The 23088-nt window shown below is 57.1% G+C and overlaps 1 protein-coding gene and 1 long non-coding RNA gene across 3 annotated transcripts in view; both read right to left on the bottom strand.

Annotated features, from left to right (window-relative positions):
* The window catches only part of RASA3 (RAS p21 protein activator 3), a 128865-nt gene that overhangs the window by 89673 nt on the left and 16104 nt on the right, over window positions 1–23088 (bottom strand). The gene's annotated exons all lie outside the window — the stretch shown is intronic.
* LOC111546366 overlaps window positions 20557–23088 on the bottom strand; it is an 11209-nt gene continuing 8677 nt past the window's right edge. Inside the window, exons 1-2 of one of the 2 annotated variants that reach the window (XR_002732763.2) lie at window positions 22568–23077; window positions 20557–21242 (exon numbers count right to left, since the gene is read on the bottom strand). This is a non-coding gene — a long non-coding RNA (uncharacterized LOC111546366). Of the gene's footprint in view, window positions 21243–22567; window positions 23078–23088 lie in introns of those variants that run through there. The other variant, XR_003306718.1, reaches the window with a different exon arrangement.

Raw genomic sequence — 23088 nt, 5'->3', positions numbered from 1 at the left:
GGGATTACAGGCTTGAGCCACCGCGCCCGGCTAATTATATTATTTTTATTTATGCATTTTGTTGGGCTATAAGATACACTCAGTAAATAGAGCTCAACATGTTTACACATGTGCACAGCCACACAGTCGGCACCCAGACTGAGGCACAGGCTCCCCGACTCCAGAATGTCCTGTCATGTCCCGCCCCACCCACAGCTCAGCACGCTTCAGAGTTCTAGAGTCACCCTATTCCTACATCTCAGATGGACAGAACCGTACGGTGTGTACCTACATCTGCTGCTCTAGTAGGGGGTGGAAGGTGATGATATTCTACCTTTCATTTTAATTCACAAAATGAAGTAATTTTATAAGGGAAATTTACTATTTAGTTACCCATTAGTGAAGTTCACACAGGAAAGTCGGGATAAATGCTTGATTTTCCCTTTTATTTACTGGGTTTTCGAGTAACGGCTTGGCTGCCTATCGTCCTCCATTGGTGAATAATTTGGAGCTTTTTAGTAATTTTTTGCAATTATTTCTTATTGAGATGTAATTCACATATCATACAATTCACCCTTTTAAGGTGTACAATTCAGTGTGTTTTTAGTATATTCACAGAGTTATAAAATCACCACCACTAACGCCAAAGAATTTTCATTACCCGAAAAAGAAACCCCATAACCATTCCCAGTCCCGTCGCCCTCCCCACAGTCCCCGGCACCCACGAATCCACCCTCTATCGCTACCGATTTGCCCGTCCTGAACATCTCACAGAAATGGGATCACATGTGGCCTCCTGCACCTGGCTTCCCTGAGGCAGCCTCATGTTTTCTAGATTCTTCCATGCCGTAGTCTCAGGGCTTCACTCCTTCCTGTGGCTGATTAAGGGAGACCTGTTTATGTCATGCACACACCTTCACATGCATCCACTCAGCCTCACAAGTCACCGAAGAGCTCAGGCAGCAGGCAAGGCTCCAGAGAGACACTCCGAGGGTCAGGACGATGGGCCCAGCTGTTTCCACAAACCAGGTGGCTTGGGGCAACTCATCCAACCTCTCTAGGCCTCAGTTTCCCCATCTGTAAGCTCAGTGGCTGGGCCTCAGGTGACCCTGGGTCTGTTCCCAACTCCACAATTCTGTGATTTGAGCAAACAAGTCCAATCCTGAGTTCTGTCTCCCTTTCTAATCCAGTAAAAGTTAAGCTATTGTGTTCACTTGACTCAGCGGAGTGTGTGGGGGCAGAGCAATTATGACACAAAACCCCAATTCTCTTTGGCACTGCAAGCTAATCAAGCTAATCCAAGTTAGTTTTTCACACCACGATTGGCAAAATCTGCCTACAGGGAAAGGCTCTAAGCAAAGGCCTACAGAGTTTTCACCTCTGCAAAAATGCTGTTTTCATTTGTGAAACACACTTTGTTACTTTACGGTGAAAGTTCGCAGCTAGAATCCAGCCTCTCCTCTCTGTATGCCCAGACAGCTTCTACATCAGGTTCTGTGACCTTCTACAGACCAAGCAACTAAGTGAAGTTCCCTCATCCCGTGGCTCTCGGGGTGGCCCTGGGCGGCATCGGTGTCCGGGAAGGGGGTGCTCTCGGGGTGGCCCTGGGCGGCATCGGTGTCCGGGAAGGGGGTGCTCTCGGGGTGGCCCTGGGCGGCATCGGTGTATCGGGAAGGGGGTGCGCAGGCACACCCCAGTAGGCTACCTGGGAGTCCGCGTTCTTGAAAATGCAGGGTGACCCTGGCGCAGGCTCAGGTCTGAGAGCTGCTCAGCGGCCCATGCCACCTCTGGAAAAACGCCTTTCTCACTGTCACCTGAATAGCACCTCGGCCGTTCTCCGACACTTAGTGGCTCTGTACCCCCAGCACAGAACCCTGTGCATTGCCTCAGGTCAGAGGCCCATCATTGAGCCGACCTCCTGCTTAAAGCCACCTTCTCACAGTGTTCTGTCCCGGGGACCCCGGTCGGGACAGTTGGCAGAGTATGAGCTCTGGCCGACCATCCGTGTCCTGGGTACAACTCACCCTCCTTCGTGATTCAAACTATTCCAGCCTGGAATAACTCGATGGTTCCTACAGGAACAACTGCTCCTTTCCAGCCAAATGGCCCGTTTCCCCAACGCCTTCTCTTTCCATTCTCTAAATACTGTAGCACCACACTAACCAGCGTGGGGGTCTCCACCACAGTTAGGACCACCCTTCCCTCCTCCTCCCCCAAAGCACTCAACAGCTCTCCAGCACCCATCGAATGAAGCACCGACCCTTTGGCCAGGCTCTGGAGCCCCCACAAGCAATGTCCATCTGCGTCCAGTGATTGGACGTACTCACCCTACACCGCAGCCAAACGCACTCTGTGTTTGCCCATGTGTGCACCTTTGTACATGTGTTCTCTCTGCCTGCAGTGCCCTCCTCCGTGTCTCCATCCTTCCCGTGCGCCAGGCCATGCTCAAAGTCTCCTCCTCCGCGAGGCTCCCAGATCACCCCCAAAGACACCGCACCTGTCCCTGAGTCTCCAAGGCGCTACAGTTTCACTGAGGCTGTGGCGCTTCCCCTTCCGCCAGGCGCAGCACTCCGTCTGTGTCCACATCCCTCCTGGACCGAGCGGTTCTCAGCAGACACGGGCTGACCAAAGGAGCATCTTTAGAGCTAATAGGAACAGTCCAGAGGCCAGAGGCCTGGGTGGTCTTAGAACTGTCACTCATCTCTGCTTCAGTTAACTGAGCAATAAAATACCCTGCAGATAAGATCAGATGGCAGGTTCCAGTGTGTCCTGAAAAGCCACAAGTCTACAAGCAGCCGGCAACCTGCCTGGCCAAGCTGTGTGCATCCCCACAGGGCGCCAGGAGCAAACACCCAAACATCCATCCCATTCCCAATTCAGGGCAATGGGTCCAAAAGATGCTGTCGCTGCTATGTGAGACAGAACATCACAGCGATGAGGCAGGCAGCAAACAGATGCCTCAGGGCGTATCTCAAAGAAAGGAATGATGCAGCCTGAAAACCCCACCAGAAGTATCTTCCTGCAAGCATCTAAACGCCCTCTGAGATCCACTTCCCAGAAGAGAGCAGTTACGTGAAGCAGCAATCACAGTGAGAATGGAAGTGCCCGGCCACAGAGGCTGCCGTCCATCTCCCCGTCCCGTTCCACCTTACAGAATGGCTCCCTCTGCAGGGCCACACAGTTGCCCGGATGCAGATGCTGAGACGGGAGCTGATGGGCAGGTTTCTGGGGTGAGTGGCGGGAGAGAGTGGGCAGCAGACAGGACAGGGGACGCAGCCTATGTGGAGTGGATGAGTCAGGAAGACCCCGCCTGGGTCTCAAGACCCCACCATGGGGTCTTGTCTCATTCGTGACCCTGTACACGCCTTGCAGCTGTGCAGATGGCCAGGGCTCCACCGCTGGGGCTCCGGGGAGAACACCAGCGAGAGATGGAGACCCCTGGGAACAAAGCGGGCCCAGATGGAGACCTCAGACAAAGGCAGCTCTCGGCCCTCAGCTGAGCAGGCTGAAGGGCTACAGCCCCGGTCCAGGCCCAGGCCGGCCGCCAGCACAGAGAGGCCCAAGTGGACCCCGGTACCCAAACCCCAATCTGGGGGCTCAAGGGGAGCACAGCGACCGGCGAAAGGCACAGCACACAGGGCTACAGCGGGCAGCCTGTGGTCAACAGCTCATCAGTGACGGTGACCAGCCAGGCCCAGCCAAGACAGCAGGAAAAAAGTCACACGGAGGCCACGCCCTCTACCCTGGGGGCAGAGTTGAGAGGACAGGTGGATGAGGCAACAGGGACCCAGGTGCAGGTCAGCAGACGCTAAGGATCCCAGGGTCCGTGTGCCCAGCCAGGCCTCACACCAGCGACACCCAGGGGTCCGCACCAGAGCCATGGGGGTGCAGGGACACGAACAGGCGAAAGTTCAGCAGGGCTGAGGCGCCCAGGCCGGGTCTGAGGCAGAGACATGAACAGACGAAAGTGCAGCAGGGCTGCAGCCCTGAGACCTGGTGGGCTGGGGTCAGGACATGAAGGGGGTGTGTGTGGACTCGGGCTGGCCGGCCCCCTCCCATCGAGAGGTGGGAAACCCCATGGCCGGGATGAGGGGAGGCGGGAGGGGCGAGGGCCGTGGAGGCCGGCTTAGTGTCCGGAGGAGAGACCAGCCCAGACCCAGGGAAGCAGGAGCCCTGTGGGATGTCCCACACAGCAAGGAGGAGAGAGGCAGTGAAGCCACAAGGGCTGGGGAAGGACCTCAGAAGGGGTTTAAAGAATGAACAAATAAAAGCTCTGAAATTTATTTTAACACAGCTTTGGGCTACCGCAGGAAGACGACACCCACTGAAGCCAGACCCACAGCAGTCAGGGCCCGGCCCCCCGAGCCCCTGCCCACCCCTCCTCTCCTCAAGGTCAGAACAGCAGCGAAGGTCAGAGGCGGAAGCACAACAGACACTCCCAACCCACAGGCAGCTGCTGAGGCCTGAGGCCGGGGACACGCGGGGCTGGCAGCCCCTCCCAGGCCTCCATCACTCCGAGACGGTACAGAAATAGCCTGTCTTGTGGGTGGGTGCTGGGTCGGGGAGGGAGGGTGACTGCCTCTCCCTTCAGGCACATTTGGATTCCCTGGGGTGTCTGGGAGTGACTCACCGCCGCTGGTCAGCGCTTCTCAGACCTGCGTTCACAGCGTCTCCCTCCTTTCCCTCCCTGCCTGGGACCTACGTAAGGCTCTGTTTAAAACTGGCCCAAATGCAGGGTCAGCGCCTGAGATGCAGCCCCCACAGCACACCTGTCCTGCAGCCCCACAGCAGCTCCCCCACAGCCCCCCTGTAGCCACAGCAGCCCCCCACAGCCCCCCTGTAGCTCCTGCAGCCCCCCTCGCAGCCCCCTGCAGCCCCCATGTGCTCTGCTCGAGCTCAAACACAGAGTTTTATCTCCTTAACTCTAAGGCTGTTTAAAAACTATTGTCCTAATTAAGCAAGAAAAAAGGCAGGTTTGCAAAGCGTCTGCTCTGGAGAGCGGCAAGCCAGGGTGGAGACACCACACTGACACAGCTGAACACAGCAAGGCTTTCCAAACTCTGCGTAACAGGAAGACACTGAATGGTGAATGGAGGAGCTTGCAGGAGACGCAGCTCTGACTCCGCCCCGCCCCGGCCAGCAGTGCCTCTGTGCCAGCACCGGCCTCAGCCCGGACCCTCCCCACTACGTCCTGGGCACCCTCAGAGCTTTGGCCATGGGATGTACAGCAGCCTCCATGCATTCTGAAAGGAGATTTTCAGACTTTTGTGCAGAACACCAGGTGCTTCCCACCTGCAAAGCACTTGGTCAGTGCGGCCTGGAAAGGGCAGGAAAGTCGTGGGGACAGGGCTCTGTCGGGCAGAGGACGTGATGCTCAGAGCGGCCAGGGACCCCCATCGGGGCCCTGTCCCCCTGCGCTGCGCCCCACGCTGGCTGGAAGTTTGTTCTGGAACCCACCTCCAAGACAAGTGCGGCAGCCGGCCCCGGCAGTTGGGAAGAAGGCGGCTGACGTGGCTTCCGTGGAAAATGCCAGAAAGCACATCCCACACCAGGACACCTGGGGAAACAGCTTCAACTCGGAAAATCCCAGGCTGTTTCGGTCTGTCTGCTGTCCGGACCTGCTTAGATGTCCCGCCGTTTGGGAACTGTGCACCCTTCGAGAAACGCTCCAAGGCCCCAGGGACACCTGAAGCCGTGGAGCCCGGACCCCGTGTGTCTGTGTTCTCACCACCGGGAGAGGCTGCTAGGTGACTGACAGGCGGACCACGGGGCCTCAACCGCTACACAGAACACCACACGATTTAAAACTCAGAAATCGCTTATTTTTAGAATTTTCCATTTAACATTTTTGGACCACGGCTGACCACAGGTGACTGAAACCGCAGGTGAGGGGGTGAGCGTCAGCCTGTGTCAGGCTGGACATGCCCAGGGGCCTGGGGAGCAGCCAGGGGTGGGGGGACGGGGGCTCCCCACACCCACACGGATGGCCCGTGAAGTCACCAGCAAGGTAGGGTCCTGCAGGCCTGCGTCCTGGCCAACGGCAGCCACCAAACCTCTCTGCACTTCTGTTACGGACGAGTCAGAGAGGCCCAGAAAAAGGGACCAAAATTGAAGAACCAGGGAATTTCAGAGGGAGAGGAAGGTAAGCAGACCCCTGGGTCATGCGCTAGGAGGGGGTTCTGCTGCCCAGCGAGGTCTACCCCCAAGCAGGACGGTGGGCAGTGGCCCCAGCACCCCCACAGCCCACCAGTGGCCTGCACGTCTACAGGAAGGACAGAGGGAGGATGAGCCCCTCAGGGCCGGAGAGTCACCAGTCACTGCTGGTGCTGGGCCCCGCCCGGAGACAGCGTCTACGCACCATCCCATGGACAGTCCGAACCTGGAGGGGCCCGATCCCGACCCTGACCCACGCCAGGGGCCGCAGCCGGCGCTGCGTGCTGCAGATCCGGGCTTTCCTCAGCAAACACGCTCGGCTGTCCTTGTTTCCAAGTCACCGCTGTTGGTAAAACAGTGAAGCCAGCAGTGAAATGCACAAAACCCGAACAGCCCCAGAGTTGAAACCGGAACCTTCCGGGAGGAATGCGGTTTCTAAGTGTTTCCCTTGACTGCTGTGGGTGCACCCGGGGTTCTGGGGGTGGACGTGAAAGGGCTGTGGGCCCTGAAGTCACCTGCTGGATTCCAAAGTGGGCCAAGGCAGTGGTGTCTGGAAAGCACGTGGAAAACGGCAGTCCCAGGAAATGTGGCCAATCGTTCACCCTGGACCACGGCATAGAGACACGCCGGCCCTCTCATCAGAACGTGGGGAGCAGGGGTCTCAGTTTCCAAGGACCCCACAGGCGATGTCTCCAGGGTGAGAGACCCCGTACCCAGCACCGAAGGAACCGGCCCGACACACAGCCCCCGGCCTCGAGCGGAGACCCCGGCCCGACACACAGCCCCTGACCTCGAGCGGAGGCCCTGAGACTGCATACAGCTGTGCAAATGCAAATGATCTCCCTTTGGGTGTGAGTCACAGGACTGTCTTAAAAAGAGTGTCTTCTTCCAGTGCCAGAAAACAGAGAGACGGGGGCTGTGACGCACAGGAGCGGGCGGGCGGTAGGCGGGCGGCAGGTGGGCAGTAGGCAGCAGCGGGCTGAGAAGCAGAGCAGAGCCCCAGCCAGGAGCCCAAACGGCGGCAGAGCAGCGGACACCGAACCAGACGGCGGGACCTGTGCTGGGGGAGAGTGAGAGCGAACAGGAAGAGAGACGGAGACAGAGAGACGGCGAGGGGGAGAGGGACAGAGAGACAGAGGCAGGGAGGACAGAGTGGGAGTGAGAGGGCTTCCCACAGGAAGAACCAAGCTCAGGTCCCGCCCCCCCCAGAGCCTGGTGCGGCTGCGTGGGACGGGCAGGAGGTGCGAGGGGCCCGTCTCTGACATGTGCCAGCACTACCCTCTACACAGAAACTCTCAGGAACCATCACCACCCCATTTTGTAGGAGAAGACGCTGAGGCCCAGGGCGGTAAGCAGGCCGCATGGCCAGTGGCAGGGGCAGAAGTCAGACTGCAGCCCCCCAGGTGGTGTCATGGCCAAGACCGCAGCATCACTGCCCGTCGGGCCTCGCCTGCCCCCAGGGCGACCTCTGTGCTATGGACTCTGGGACTTCCTGACCTCCGGGGAGGGCGGCAAAGCCCGTGGAGGCCGGAGTCCCACGGGCTGGGGGACGACAGGAAGACCAAGTCATCTGTATAATCGCCGTGGACGCAGTCAGCAGTGCCGCCCACCCACCCACAAGGCAACACGGGGCCTGAGACCAGCCCCAGGCAGGTGGGCTCCCAGAGTTGGGGTCCTTGACCCAAACCACCCCTGCTGCTCACTCCCCGCTAAGAGTGAGGCTGCGATGCTGGCAGCCGAGGACGCTGGCGTGGGCAACTCTGGTGCAGCCGGCCCCGAGGGAGAAATGCAGCTGTGGCTGGCATGGAGGTGGCTGTGGCCGAGGGCCGTGACTGTTGCTGTGTTTGGCAGAGAAGCCAGGTGCACTGGCTCTGTGCTTCAAGGGGACCTAGAGGGTCTCCCCCAAGTCCGTCAGAAATGTGTGCACATTCGCCCTACCCTACTGTGCACCTGGCCCAAGTTGGGAGAGACGCCCGAGAGACCACAGTCAGCCTCAGCACAGTGAGTGCTGCCCTGCCCCTTTGGGGTATCTTGGAAGAGCCTGGCATTCTCTCTGGGGTAGCTCTCACCCTCGCAAAGCACAAAACACACTGAGAACCCCAGACTCATGCTACATCCACAGGGAAGGCCAGGCGGCTCCCAGATGGGGGTACGGGGAACACAGAACCAAGCCCCCAAGGAGCATCTGACACGGGAGCCTGAGTCTCAGCTCAGCACCACCCCCGATGCATCCACACCGCCCCGGCCACAGACGACACGCCCACGCCGCCCCGGGCACAGACACCCACAGACGACACGCCCACGCTGCCCTGGCCACAGATACCCACAGACGCTGCGTCCACGCTGCCCCGGCCACAGACACCCACAGACGCATCCACACCGCCCTGGCCACAGACACCCACCACTGGCAATGTGGCCTGAGACACCACCACACCCTGGTCAGAGGCTCAACCCACACCCACACCCCACAACCTGTACTCACAAAACCTGCAGCTAGCAGGAACCGGCCTCTTTGCCCGACCCTGTCATCAGTGGAGGGAACTCCGGGGGCGGGCACACCCAGCGCAATTACAGGGCAAGCATCTGAGGCCCTCATAGCGGGCCGGCCACAGAGCCTCTCATCAACCGCCCCGCAGAGAACCACAGTCAAAACCCGCACCGCCCAGACTTGACGTCTCAATGCCAACTTCAGAAGACAAGAAAATAGCAAATCCAAACTTTGATTTTTCCTCTTATTTATGACTCAGGACAAGACTGCCTGAGAGAGCATCAGACTCCAAGGGCAGGTTGCAGTGCGGTGTCCGTTCTGGAGTGGGGGCGACCCCTCCCCAGTCCACACACGTTAACCCTCCCCTCCCCACACAACCTCACCCCTGCCCTCCCCACACACGCTCACCCCTCCCCTCCCTTCCCCACTCACCCTCACCTGAGCGTCGCCAACACCGGAGAGCAGCCTTCACAGGAAGGGTGGCCCCCAGGCCCTCGTCCCCTCCTCTCCCCCCACCAGCCCAACCTCCACCTTGAGCCATAAACACCCTTTGGCCAATTGGCTCACCCTCCTCCAACAGACTCTGACCTCCCCAAGCCCCAGAATCCCCTGGAGATGGAGAGCGTGCCTGGCCCCCAGCCAGGGCAGGTGTCTCCAGGCCAAGCCATCACCTCAGAACGGCAGACAGGCCTCTCCCGGGTGGAGGGCAGGTCCGGGACTGGGAGGACGACCCCCACACAAGGCCCCACCCCATCCTTGGGCTCCAGCCTCATCCCCAGCAGCTGCCAACCCTCTGAGATGCCAGGCGCCATGGACCCTGCACCAAGGGGTGCTCACTGGGCAGCCGTGTGACCAGCAAGCGTAGGCGGGTTCACAGCCGCAGCTGAGCTCTCCAGAGGCAACTTCACCAGGGGTGCTGCGAGCTCTGTACCCCCAAATTTATGAGGAGCCCGGCTTTGGGAGGGGACACCTATGGGAAAAGGGCTCAGGAGGCCCTCAGCCAAGGAGCAGCTCCGGCAGCCCCCCCTCTTCCAGCACAGGGACAGGGACTGCCGGGCATCGAAGCTCCTCGCCTGCCTCCTGCCCGACAAGGCCACAGGCACATCCGGGGCCAGCACTGACCAAACAGACGCTCCCTCCACCTCACTTCACCCAGCCTGAGGCTGGATGGGCGGCACTGGTGTCTGCAGCAGACCCACAGTGTTCAGGAAATGACGGAAACCAGGCCAGGCCCTGAGCAGCCCATCCGTCCTCCCCTGACACCTGACCATGACGGCATATTTACAACATCTTCTCCATCTTTGAAAAATATTTTTAAGAGGACATGAGAACAAATCAATATTCCAGGGGCCTAAGGAAGTCAGCTAGCTGTAAAACTCTCATGGTAAGCTACACAGTGGCGGGGATCAGCGTAACAGGCATTCCACAGCGCGAGACTCTGACACACAGAGCGCCTTGCACCACCCTGGCCAGGTGAAGACCCTGCACAGCTGCCGTTCCAGTGCGGCCACGGCCGGAAATCGCAGGCCGTGGTGGGAGGAGGAGGAGGACCGGGTTTTGGGATCCCAGAGCGGCACACGGCAGCCTCTGGATGGGTCACAGCCTCTGATGGGCGCGTCACAGAGCAGCACATGGCCTCTGGTGTGTTTTCCGATGAACTTTCAATAATACATAGAAACGTACGAGTGTAATGTTTCCTGTGTGCGTTTACAGATGTGTGTGTAATACTGAATATGTGCGCGCACCGTATCTCCACGAGGCAAAATAAGAATAGAGAGAAACTGAAAGAAAGACGTTGGCGTGCTGGGCTTTCAGTGGGGACAACTTCTCATTCTTGAAAACTTAAAATTAAAACAACTACAAAGCAACAAAAATGCTTACAAATGTAACAGCATTTGAGATTATTATAAATAAAAATGTTAGGTCTAATTTCTCTTTTGCCAACATTTCCTTCATTTATATGAAATATTGACAGTCAACTCATTACATGTAACAATAATGGCAATTTGTCCTCATTAAGTTTAAACATAAAATAAAAAAATGTAATTCAGAGCTTTGCAAATAAATGCCCATTCTACTTAGCGTAGGTGTAGGAATTCACGCACAAGTCCCACTTAGACCACGCTGCCCGCTCCAGAGCATAAGCCCCCGGTGTGGGGAGGGCCTTGAGCTCCATCTGAACTGATCACCACCATTGCTTTGCTTTATTAATTGCTTTTGGTTTAACACCTGAACCAGCTGGGCGCAAACTACGACACACATTACAAAACCACCTGCCCATCCTCCAGGCACATGGAAGGCACACGGCCCACAGAAACCAAACTACACACGGCGTCCCTTTCAGAAAGCTCTGCGTATGTTTAAAATTAAAAGTCTTGTAAGGAAATTATTTTTCTGTATTTCAAAATGTCCTTAATTACAAAGAAATAGATATTCATTCTAGCCAGTTAAGTCTCCAGGTAGAAAAAGTTAACTTTGTTCCCTCCCTCAGTCAGCCCCACCCAGAGCCGCAGCTGCGAGGACGGCTTGGTGTGCACGGCTACACCTCCTCTCCGGACCACACGCCCACACCTGGAGCAGATGCACAACATTTCAACATGGCGGTCTCCATCCAGCCACGGTCTGCGGACAGTGTTCAGGCTCCAGCCTTGACCCTGGGCACCCTGACCCTCACGGGGGACGAGCCTGTGTGTCCACCTTCGTGTCCTGGTCCTCGCAGGGGACAGGCCTGTGTGTCCTGCCTTCGTGCACCCTGACACCATGGGTCTGATTTTCCCACGCTGGAGGTCTGCTTCTGAACGGCTGCATCTCCTCCTGCAGGGGAAGCCGTCTGTTCACCCCGGTGCCTGTCCTGTCTGAGGCCTGGGCTCCTCCTACCCAAAGGCTGGGGCCTGGCCGGTCCCCCATGACCCGGGCAGGCGGCCGGGGCTCCCCGGAACTCAGGCTGCTGCGGGTGTCCACTCTGCTCTGGGTGAGCCTCTAGAAGGTTCCTGTGAGAAGCGACGGTGTCTAGGGGAGCCCCTTCCCCAGTTTAAAGAACGTCCCCACCATGGCTATCCACATGCCCAGTCCTCTTAGGAAGTTCCAGGCTGCCAGGATCAGAGGAAGCAGAGGCCACCGTGCGAAAGCAGGATGAATCAGCGGTGCCATTCAGAACGAGGCTCAAATTACTGCTGCACTTTTCAGAATGGAGCTAGGCTCAGTATTTCAGAACCAGAGGCTGACGCGGATCAGTTCGCCTGGCCCGGGACCTGAGCCAGCCTCTGAGTGCCACTCCCCACGGCTGCCTCAGAGGCTGAGCCTCTCCACGCCTGCTTCCCGCCGGCACGGTAGGGGTGGCCCTGCCATCCCCTAGGGGTTCTGTGGGATTCCCTGAACACTGTACGAAAAACCTGAGCCCCGATCCTGGCCACTGGATAAGGACCTCTCCGAGCCTTTCTCCTTCCCACTCATTCCCACTCCCAGGCAGGAGCAACCAGCACTGAGAAGTCCTGTCATCCCACAACCCATCATCCCCCATCATCCCCCATCCATCATCCCGCGCCTGTCATCCCCTGCCCGTCACCCCGCGTCCGTCACCCCACGTCCGTCACCCCGCGTCCATCATCCACATCCCATCACCGCGGTGCTGTTTTCTTGGTGCTGGAGCAGGTGGGATCCACACCTCGTGTCCACACCTTCTGACTCACTGGGCTGCTGGGCACAGCCTGACTCGGGAGCGGGGCCCCACGGAGGGTGTGGCAATCACACAGCCCTCGGCCTGCTCTCCGGAGTTCTTCTGATACCTCGAGGACGCTCTGAACCCTGTGTCTGGTTCCCAGCTCTTCCGTAACAATGTGGCTCCTCTGAATCAGTCACAAGGAAGATCCAACTTAGCACAGACAGTTTTTCCTAAACAGCAGAACTGGGGGCAACACAGACGTCCTGCAGTTCAGTCTGCCACGTGCAGCACGAAGGTGACGGAGGGCGAGGCTGTGGTGGGCTCCAGGCGGACGGCGGCAGGGCAGGCCCAGGTCTCTGTGACAGCAAAGCCTCTCCACTCAGCCCCCTCCGCCTGTTTACAACCTCAAGCTGGGTCAAAATCCCAGGGCTACTCAGAGCGAGCATTTCTCCCCAGCTGGATTCCTGAAGCCAGAGGGCAGGCAGCAGGGCCCTGGCCTGACAGACACACACGGGCCGCCGACCACAACCGGCTTCACGACAGTCACAGGATGTTCAGGCTTCATTTTCAGTCCACACCTCTGGCACCAGGGTCTTGCTTGGCACTTGTGTGGAGCAGCAACCGTGTGAAGCGTCTGCCTTGAGAAAAGTGTAAACAGCAGGTGCCTTTCAAGGCACTGAGGCCTTTCTCGAACTCAGCTAGTTTGCTCTGCATGGTCCCCAGTCCAAACCCTCAGACCTGTTCACAGCCTCCTCTTGCCTCAAGCATCTTAGAGCTCCACTCCAATCCACACCCCAGCTGCCTTTTACAAAATCCCAAGCCAACGACAGCTTGAAAAGAAAGTGAGAAAACCCCGACCCCGACACTCAGTGCCTCGGGTGGGCTGCGGAGGTTGACACGGGGTCCTCTGTAATCCTCTACACAGATCAGCCGCGAGGGCTGCAGAGAGGAGAAGAGCGCGGCTGAGCTGTTTTCTCTTAAAGCCATGTAAACGTCAAGGCAAAACTGGAGCCCAGGACTCTCTGACTTAAGCTCTTCCTCCTTCCGCTGCACCACGGCTGTGGCCACCCAGAGACTGGGCCCTCGAGCCTCCAAATGCTGCGAGCAGCCTCCTCCTGCTGTCACTTCCAAAGAGACGGCACCAGAGGCGGGGCTGGTGCAGGGCCACGGGGCAGGGGACTGGTCTCTTTGACTGGGGATGGTCTCGCAGTGGCACGAGGCTCAGCATCGTGTGGGTCTAGCTCTGGGACACGAGGCAGCCCCCAGAACACCCATGGGGCGCAACTGCCCGGTGAACGGTGAACGTCCCGTCTCCTCAGCCACCCACAGATGCTGCCACAGCCGCACCCTCAGGGCAACGAGCGTCTGTGGAGTCCAGTGAGAACCGCGAGACGCCGACCTCCGGGCCAGGCCCTCTCCCCATCCCAGAACCTGACCCGTCACACGTGGCTGCAGCCTGGGTGGTTGATAAAAGAAAAATTATTCCTTCTATAACCAGAAAAAAATAGTGAATCAACAGAACAGAAATGCTCAGAATAAAACATAAAACATCAAAGTCGGTGGGACAGAATCCAGCAGTGCCCAGGAGGGCCTGGAACCCGGATCCCTGCTCTGGGTCCGTGGGGTACATGGCTGCCAGGACCAGGGAGAGACAGACCCGGGCCCCTGACCAAACCCTATGCTGTAACGCCCGCAAGGTAGATTTTAAGTAATTAAAAAATCATCAAAAGGATAACATCCCATGCATGCAAACATTACGCTCAGCTCAAATCTGAAACCAGGTGAAATGGATACAGTCCCGCTCACTGGGCAGCAAGCACCGTGCCTGTGGCCGCTTCCCTGCACAGCTGCGTGACCCCTGGCCCTATACAAGACAGGTTCCGCGTACTCGGCCTCCACCTCCCTTGCACAGCTTCTCAGGAAAGCAGCAGGCAGCTGTGGCCCAGCATGAGCCTGGCAAAGCACTTCCCTCCCAGAGCCGTTTCCCCATCAGCAAGACAAACACAACAAGCTTCCCTCTCCCGGGTGCTGTGAGGACTGACAGCTCCCTCCTGGCACCTGCACAGGGCGTGACACACACGTCACAGCTGCCTTCACCCGCTCAGCCTCCCGCGTCCCCATGGCCCAGACCGGAGCCTCATAGCACCAGAACACACCCATCCGGACACCGCCAGGTTTGACACCACAGACTGTGCTTGTTTGGGGAGTGAGAATCCTCCTGACAGAGCCACGGTGTCCCAGGTGAGGGGCAGCAGAGTGAGGCCCCGGTCGGGGGCTGAGCTGTGCTCTGGTCAGGAAAGACATCGCCAGACACCTGTCATAATCCAGGGCTGCTCAATGTAAAAAAAAAACTAAAACTGCAACATGGAACGGCACAAACCAGCCGCAGGCTGAGTTCTAACGGGCTGAGCCACAAACCAGCCGCAGGCTGAGTTCTAACGGGCTGAGCCTCCAAGGAGGGAAACGTCACTTCCTGCGCCACACAGAGCCCAACCTCTCCACGTCCACTGACAGCCTTGGTATTTGCAACTATGTCTACGACCATCTCTGCTTCTCCAAAACAGCCTCTAGCTACGTAAGCTGTTCAGAAAACCTCACGTGTAAAGCAGAGTGTGTCAAACCTCCATCTCTGGTCAGGAACTAGGACACCCCCGGCTGCTATCTGAGCAAAAACGGCACTTCCAGAGGATCATCGGATCCTGTGTCTTGGTTGGGGTTGGGGTCCATCAATTTAAATAGCTTCTGTTTATGCCGGTGAAGGAGGCACAGACTTCGTCCTAATTCCAAGGAACAGGCGAGGGTGGGAGCTGTAGCGAAGAGACAAAGGCAAAAGGCAGATTTGCCCCTTTGTGTGGTCCCGTAAGTGACACTGTCTCTCCCTCTCCCTGGAAACGGCGGCCCCCAGGCACCCCCTCCAGCACCTGGGACAAGGGCACACCAGACTAATTTTTAATCAGATGGATTTAGTGATAGCAAATAAAGAGAAGGAGAACCAAACCCTCAGCCAGGCTACTGTGAATGGGTGTCACCAAAAAACGGCACGAGCAGGGCTCCAGGGGTGAGGCCAGCTCCAGGCAGCCCTGCGTCTGCTCCTCAATCCTGGAGTCTTCCAGGGGGTCCAGGGCAGCCGGAACCTGGCCAGGTGGAGGATTTCCACCGCGAGGACATCAGGACCCTCCCTGAAGGAGCGGAAGCTCTGCAGGTGACTGTTCGGGAAGCTGGTCTGCTCCTGACACTCAGCAGGAAGAGAGAATCGCACTCTGCAGACCGGGGTCTCAGATTTCAGCCAGAGGGGAACTCTCTGCAGGGCCTGTGGAAAGAGGTCACCCGTCCCAGCTCTGTAGGTCTGGGGTGGGGCCGGCCACGAGCACTTCACACACGTGCCCAGGGAGGCTGGTGCTGCAGCTATATGGGGACTCCGCTTGGAGACCCCCGGGTTAAGGGTTGGTAACTGGAGAACGGGGTGGGGGTATGCCAGCTCTCCCTGCTTGCCCCTGGTCCCACACACTCAGGCCTCTGTGGCCGGCGTGGTCCTCCTTTCCCACAGCCAAGGTGCCCCGACTGCCAGCGTCCACTCCCCACGGGGCCACAGGGGACACCAACATCTGAGGCAGACGCACCACTGCGGGTCCATCTCTCAGTTCAAAGTGTTTCCAAGAGAATCCTCAGCAAAAAAGCAACACTCCCCATTCAGAGAGTGAACCAGAGGACAGCAGCAGGCTGGGAAGGTGCTTAGCTCAAGGAGGGCTAGAGGGTGGGGCTGGGAGGCACTAAGGCCCTTGGGCCTCAGAGAAAGGCCCGGCCCGTCCCAGCAGAGGCCGACCAGGACTCCAGAGCACAGCGGAGGCCCTGCCATGCACGGGAAGCCTTTCCTGACTTAGGGGCAGGAGCTGGAAGGCTGGGATGATCCTGAGGGGTGCTCGGCCACAAGCCACAGCCAACTCCAGAGCCCAATGGCTGCTGCCCCTCCTGGGCTGTTTCCCCAGATGAGGCTTCTCCGAATGTAAGTTTGTCTGCTCGGCCACACCAGCCTCCTCCTGGCACATCGTCTCTCACAGGGCACCTCCTTCCATGGAGACCGGGGGCCTCAGACGGCTCCTCCCGACAGGGCCCAGCACTCGGGCAAACACACCTGTGGCTTGGGCTCAGCGCAGCACATGGTGGCTGGCGAGGAACGGAAGGAGAATTGGAGAAATGTATCTAAAATGTCAGGCAGACCTCTGCTGTGTTCACTGGGAAGAACCACGTTGCTTCTGACGAATTTCTTAAAAAAAGAGAAAGATGCCAATGAAGAAAACCAGAGGGAACAAATGCTACCCAGGAATGTAAAACAGCTGGCATCAGAGACTGACTGGCTCACACCGCGTCCATCAGTCCACCCACCACGGTGAGCGTCTGCGATGTCTGCGGTGTCTGTGATGTCCATGCAGTTCGCACCACGTCCATCAGTCCACCCACCACGGAGAGCGTCTGCGATGTCCATGCGGGGGAGAGAGACCTGCCCTATCCTCAGCACAGCCCACGTGACATTAGAAAGGCAACCACAAGTTCAGCTGTGGAGTGTAAAACAAATTTCCTCCTGTCACAGGCTAACTTTCTGTTCTGGATTTCCTGGGGTTTCCTTTATTAGACTTGAGTCCAGACCTCCTCTGGAAACATTCTCTGGGGTATCTCGGCCTGGCACGCAGCGGGGTGAAGGAACGGGGACACAGACGGATGGAGGGCGGCGAATTAATCAGCAAATGCTCCTTGCACATTTCCCAGCTCTGTCAGTCAAAGTGAGGTCTGACCACACAAGCTACCCATTCGCTTGCTAAATGGTGCAAAATGGGCCCAGACCCTCATTTTACCTTTAAATAAATAACAGCATATTCTTATCTGGTCTTTAAACCACACAGGCCAAAATGAGTTGAGCACTGTAATGTATTTAATTGACTTGTAAAAGCAACTTGTTTTTCTTCATCCTTCCCCGACCTTTTTTAAGGAGTATCCCTTAATAAACTGTGGGCAGGGTTTCAGTGTAAACCCGAGGGCAGGTTAAACACGCTCCCTCCAAAGCTTACTTGGCGTTGATTTTTCAGCCACCCGCTCTCATGTGCAGGGACAGGGCAGAGTCGTGACCAGCAGTGGAAAGACCCACAGCTCCCAGCTCTGGGGACAATGGGGGGTGCTAAGCTGGAAAATTCCCGGGCGCAACCCCTGGTCGTGGGTGAAAGCATCCCCAGCCCCACCCCCAGTTGTGGGCTGCTGCAGGTCCCAGCAGCAGAAGGAGGTTTCCACAGAGAGGCCGCTGAACGAGGCACAGGGCCAGGTCTGGCCGTGTAAAAATACTTGGAACCCACGGGAGGCTTCGCGTGTGGTGTCATCGGCAGCTTCCGTCATGTCCAGTGGTGACATGTTTATGGCCCCTGTGCCGCCGTGAGGTAGCAGTTTTCCCGAGCATCTCCCGGCTGGGACAGCTGGTGAGGATGTAAGCTCAACAAATGAACATGCCACCTTGGTGACATGGAGGCTGGACAGTCACGCCCACCCTCGTCCCGGGCGAGGCCACATGGCCCACAAAACACAAGGCTTGAGTTAGCGTCGGGCCCGCGGGGGAGGCACCTGCCTGCATGAAGGCTGGTCACAAGACAACGTCCCAGTTTACAGAATGGTTAACTGATTCATTCATACTCACTTCCTGCCATAAGAGACTCGCGCTCTGGAGATAACGCCGTCGAGGCAGAGCACAGGCCTCGAAGCAGGCGGTTGTTCCCACACCCTCTGCAGGCCGCGTGTCCCCCGCGCTGTCGCCTGCCGATTTGCTGGCTCCTCCCAGAACACACAGCCTCCTATGTATGTTTTTACTCTACAAATGCCCTCTAACCAGTCCAGAGGTCAGAACAGCCGCAGTCTCCTACCTCTGTTGCTTCTCAAGGGAAAAGTACAGCCTGGAATGAGGAGCCCCAGGCCCTCTCAGTCTCCTATAATTACGTTGCTACAGATGTATGTGTTTGGGTGAAGCTATAGTTGAACGTGAGATTATTCTTCTTGGTTAATATTTTACTTTCTGTCACAACCAGCATGCTTAAAGAAAAAACCCAAATGCTCTGTGAATGGGACACGTGCCCAGAAGCTGCCTGCAATCGAGGCAGGTGACGTTCTGGGATCCCCGGGAAGTTGTCATCACCCTGCTGACATGAGTGTGGATGTTGAGGCCTGGAGGGTGACAGGTCACACAGCCAGAGCCTGGCAGCAGTGCAGGAGCGGAACCCTGAGTGCCCTGCAGGCCTGTGCCCTCTCAGTCGGCCTGGCAACGCGCAGCTAACGCTCTTCCAGAAAACATTCTCTGGAGGAATCCTGCTGGTCCTGAAGTTTTTGGCCTTGAGAAGGTCATCACAGACACCCCTCCCCTCGGGCCAGGCCTGCTGTCTGTCTAAGGGGCCCTGTTTTATCCGAGGTGATTTGTAACTTTGAAACACACTTACACAATATAGAAATACTGTCCTCTCTATTAACCTAGAGACCCCCGTCTCTACCCATCCCTATTAATGCTTTTCCATAAACACGCCGCATTCTGAGAATCCAGAAGCCTCCAGCGCAGGACAGATGCGTTCCAAGCCACTGGGAAAGGGGAAGCTGGCGACTGAGCGGCGCCCGTCAGAGCCGTTAAAACGTGAGGGAAAAACTGCACCTTACGGCAGACGAACCCTTAGAGGAGGCAAAACGCTACTGAGTTAATGCTTAATTTAGTTATAATGACAAAAGTGCTTTTACCACTTTAAATACAGTTATTTGAAAACGTTATTTCATGGCAGCCTAATAATTTTGCTTAATGAAAACTTAACTCTGCATATACAGTTTCCACTATTCACGTAGAGCCTGCAGATTTGGAGAATCCTCTGCATCAGTGTGGGTGAGCACATGTGTGGGGGCGCAGGTGTATGTGGGGGCGCAGGTGTGTGTGAGGGGCACACGTGTGTGAGGGGCGCACGTTTGTGGGGGTGCACGTGTGTGGGGGCGCACGTCTGTGTGAGGGGCGCACGTGTGTGAGGGGTGCATGCACACTCTCCTGTGTGCACATGTGGATGTCGCCGTGCGCACATGTGCACACCAAGTGTCTGTCCGTTGAGTGTGCAGGAACTCATCTTCCCCAGCACAGGGAGCTCACCTCTCCAAGGAGGCTGAAAATTCCCATCATGATTCTCATAAACACGTGCCCACGTTGACGGGTTTGTCTTAGTTGTCCCTTACTCTGTAAAAACTTGGAAGGTATAGCCAGCATTTCCCTACATCCTGGGACAGCCCCAGGTCATGGCTCCCAAAGGCTGTGGCTGCCTCCCAGGAACCCCGGGGGGAAGCTCAGGCCCACCCCCGCCTGTGTGATTCAGAGCCCCCAGCCAAGTGTCTGTGGGAGGACGTTTTAGTGGGTGGGGAAGCATCTGAAAAATAACTTTAACTAACATTTGTAATTAACACATCAAGTAAAACTAAAAGCTTTTGCCTTGCCATTGTTGCCTTTTGGTGGGTGACCTCAAAAAGTCATCCATCTCACACTGACTCCACCACATCCCAACTCTAGCCCCAAATCCTAATAAACACGCCAGTTAAGAATGCACAGCACATTTTTACAAGCCTCACAATTTTCTAATCAGATGCATAGAAAAGTCCCAAATATTTCTGAAATATTTTATTTGAAAACCAATGTCACCACCACTTTTAAGCCATAGGCATACTAAAAACTGGACTAGCTTCTAAGCGAGTGGCAGCTTTCGAGCTCTGCACACTCAATGTGACCATCCACAAATCTATGACGAATTATTAACCAGACCAGGTTAGCCCACCGCATGGCCTTCTCTGCTGAAAGTCAGCAGCTGTATCCTGCCTGAAAAACGCCAGCATTCTTGAGTTCACAGACCCCGCTGGTTCCAGCGCAGCTACCCAGAGGGAAGCCTTGGGTGTGGGCAGCGACCGGGGTGTGGACGCCACCGTGGGGTCCCCCAGAAGGAAACCAGGGGAGCACAGAACTAAATGGTCACCCGTGACAATGAATCATGATCTGGTGGAAAGAAATCAAAGCGTTTTTATTTGAGGATGACATTGGCTGCCTGCCCCTCCTTCTCCACCCTCCGCTTTCTTCCTGACCCACCCACTCGAGCTCTTTTCCTGGGCCTGGGAAGGGCACATGGAAAGGAGACGGGGCTTCCCTAAAGAAAACATAGAAATACACTTCATAAAACAAACTTAAAAACAAAGGCACTTAGCAAAAATGTAGTGAAAAGTGTTTTTTTCTTTCCACAGTCTTTTATTTTCACTCAGGATTTCCATAAACACATTCTTGGGTCCAAATGCTGAGAAATCCTTTCTCTAAATACTCGAGGAGTGCTGAATGGAGCAGGAAATGATGAAGAGAGAAAGGAATGCCACTGATTCCAGACGGATGGGACCAGCTGGGGAATTCAGGAAGCCGTACGCAGGTCCTGGAGACATCACTGCTCACGCCCCTGAGGGGTGATGGCTCAGGATCCCCCAGCAGCAGCGAGAGAACCAGCAGCGCCACAGCGGCAGGGCCCCCTCCTCTCTCCAGCCAGGCGTTGATGCCGTTCGCCGGGTCTGGACAACGAGCGCTGGTGGAGAACAGTCCCACAGAGAAATCCCGTGTGGCCCTGCCCCACAGATCCACGGGAAGACTTTTCGTTATCAGAACTTACTGATCGACAAGTGATCGAACACTCTCTTCTGACTTCCTATCACCAGGCACACGTGAGGAGGAACACCAGTAATTTCTTATTAATTACAGTTCAGGCACCAGCGTGTGTCCACCGTCTTCTTCTCACACAGACCTAAGAGGACCAAGTTTATTCCCAGAATAACATCTGTCTCATCTGAATTCCAGTGTGTTTCCCTGAGTGGCACAGCTGAGCTAGTCTTGGGCTCTGGAACAGTCCACAGATCGGGGACTCCCCTGCAACACGCAGCCACCTGAGAGAACAGGTCAGTGACAAGTAGGGGGGAAAGCTATTAGGAAAAAGAACAAGTTGTGGGCCTAAAAACAAAATGTTTCTTATACAAAATATTAGAAAATCACACAGCAGTTGCCAGAAAAGACCTCAAGTTGTGGAAAGTAGAAAGGCAGGTGCATCCCAGCACTGCAGCCAGGAGCAGGAGGCCACCCGCAGGGCACTGAGAACCTGGTGCCCCAAACGCATCCCGCTGAGCCTCCTGGGACCAGGCCCCTGAGAGCCACAGGGCTATCTGGAGAGCGTCCCCAGCCTCAGCCACGTAGGGTAGAATACAAACAATTAAGACCTGCTGGAGAAGTTTTAAACGCCACGCATCCTACTCAGCACAGATTGGCCCGTTTCTTCTGCCACGGATCTTGGCTAAAGGAAAAGCCAGCAGAAGCCCACCGGAGCCTCCCTTACTTCCACCCAACACTGCACATCAAGCCATGCAACCTGCCCCAAGCTGTCCCAGGGTCATGAGTGTGCATCCGTGTGCATGCACATGCGTGCAGCATGTGCGTGTGTGTCTGCGTGTGTGCAAGCGTGTCACAAGAGGAGACTTCTAGGAACGTAAGCCTGCGGACTCCTCCCTCAGCCTGAACCTCTGCCTGTCAGGCACAGCTCGAAGTTTGACCTTCGGCTTCCCCAGGGAGAGACCGAACCTTCACTCCTCTGCAGCCCTGAGGACAGGGGTGGCCAGATCAGTCCCTGAGTGCGGCACCATGGCCGTGTGGGTTTACCGCCCGTCGCACTAGCCCTGTACAGTAAACGAGCTACTCGTTGTTCACAGCTGTGAGCATGCACAGCCCCGCATGCTCGGGAAGGGCTTCTCGGGATCTCTCCGCCTCGCTCCATGCAGCCCGGCTCGCAGAGCCAGGTTTGTGGGCTGAGTGCAGGAGCCTGCTCCCGCTGTCGCTGCAGGTGACTGGCTGAGGGGCACATAGGGCCCAGCGGCTCCTACCTCTAGCCACCGCCCCTAAACTAACAAGATTCCAGCCTGTGGGGCCGACCACAAATCCCAGAATCGCGGCAGTCGGAGTCTTGGAGATTAGCTGTCGGGGACGGAGAGGATCTGGGAGGCCAGGCGTCCCTTCCAGGCTGCACAGCCGGCCACCGTGGCAGAGCGTTCCCAGGCTGCTGCAGCCTCCAGGGCCCTTGGCAGTCAGCCCCACCCCGGCCAGCAGGGCTTCCTGAGAAGGCTGAGCTTGGCAGCTACAGCCCGGGGGGATCTGGAATTCCCCGCAAAAGCCCTCATCCCGAAGGCCACGGAAAACCAGCCCTGCTGGAGCATCTCATCCCCACCTCTGCAGGAGAGTCCGGCACGGCCAGTCCCCTGGCTCTGCACGCAGACGGTTTTCCCAGAACCGGTTCCTCTTCCTGAATCTCTGCTGATGGCCGCGTCCACCAGTCTGACCCCAGCCTTGGAAACCCCCTTACAGCCTGGGCCAGAATGAAGGAGGCACCCAGAGGCTCGGGGTGCGAGGCTCGGGGTGCTTGGGGCCAAACCACCCCCAGCTCCACCGCCTCGCACCTGCCCCCGAGCTGTGCCTTCCCCCGCTGGGTGGCCTTTCTCTGCACTGGGGAGCACCTGGGCCTGAGGGTGCAGGCAGGTTCGCCCCTGCCCATTGGAGGGAAATGTTCTGACGTGGAAGCAGAGGGCACCGTGTTCAGGAAGAACGAGCGGGGCCTCCACACAGGGCAGCCGGGGTGCTGCAACCCAGGTCTGCCAGCACCAGCAGGGGCGGCCCCGAGTGAGGAACAAAGTTACCCAAGAGGGGGACGCAGCGAGGAAGGGGTCTCCGGCAGGTCGGCCCCGGGTGAGG

This window comes from Piliocolobus tephrosceles, chromosome X (assembly GCF_002776525.5).
Source record: "Piliocolobus tephrosceles isolate RC106 chromosome X, ASM277652v3, whole genome shotgun sequence".
In the NCBI taxonomy this organism is placed as follows: domain Eukaryota; kingdom Metazoa; phylum Chordata; class Mammalia; order Primates; family Cercopithecidae; genus Piliocolobus; species Piliocolobus tephrosceles.
Note: the sequence above shows the minus strand (reverse complement) of the source record. Positions and strands in the feature narration are given on the sequence as shown.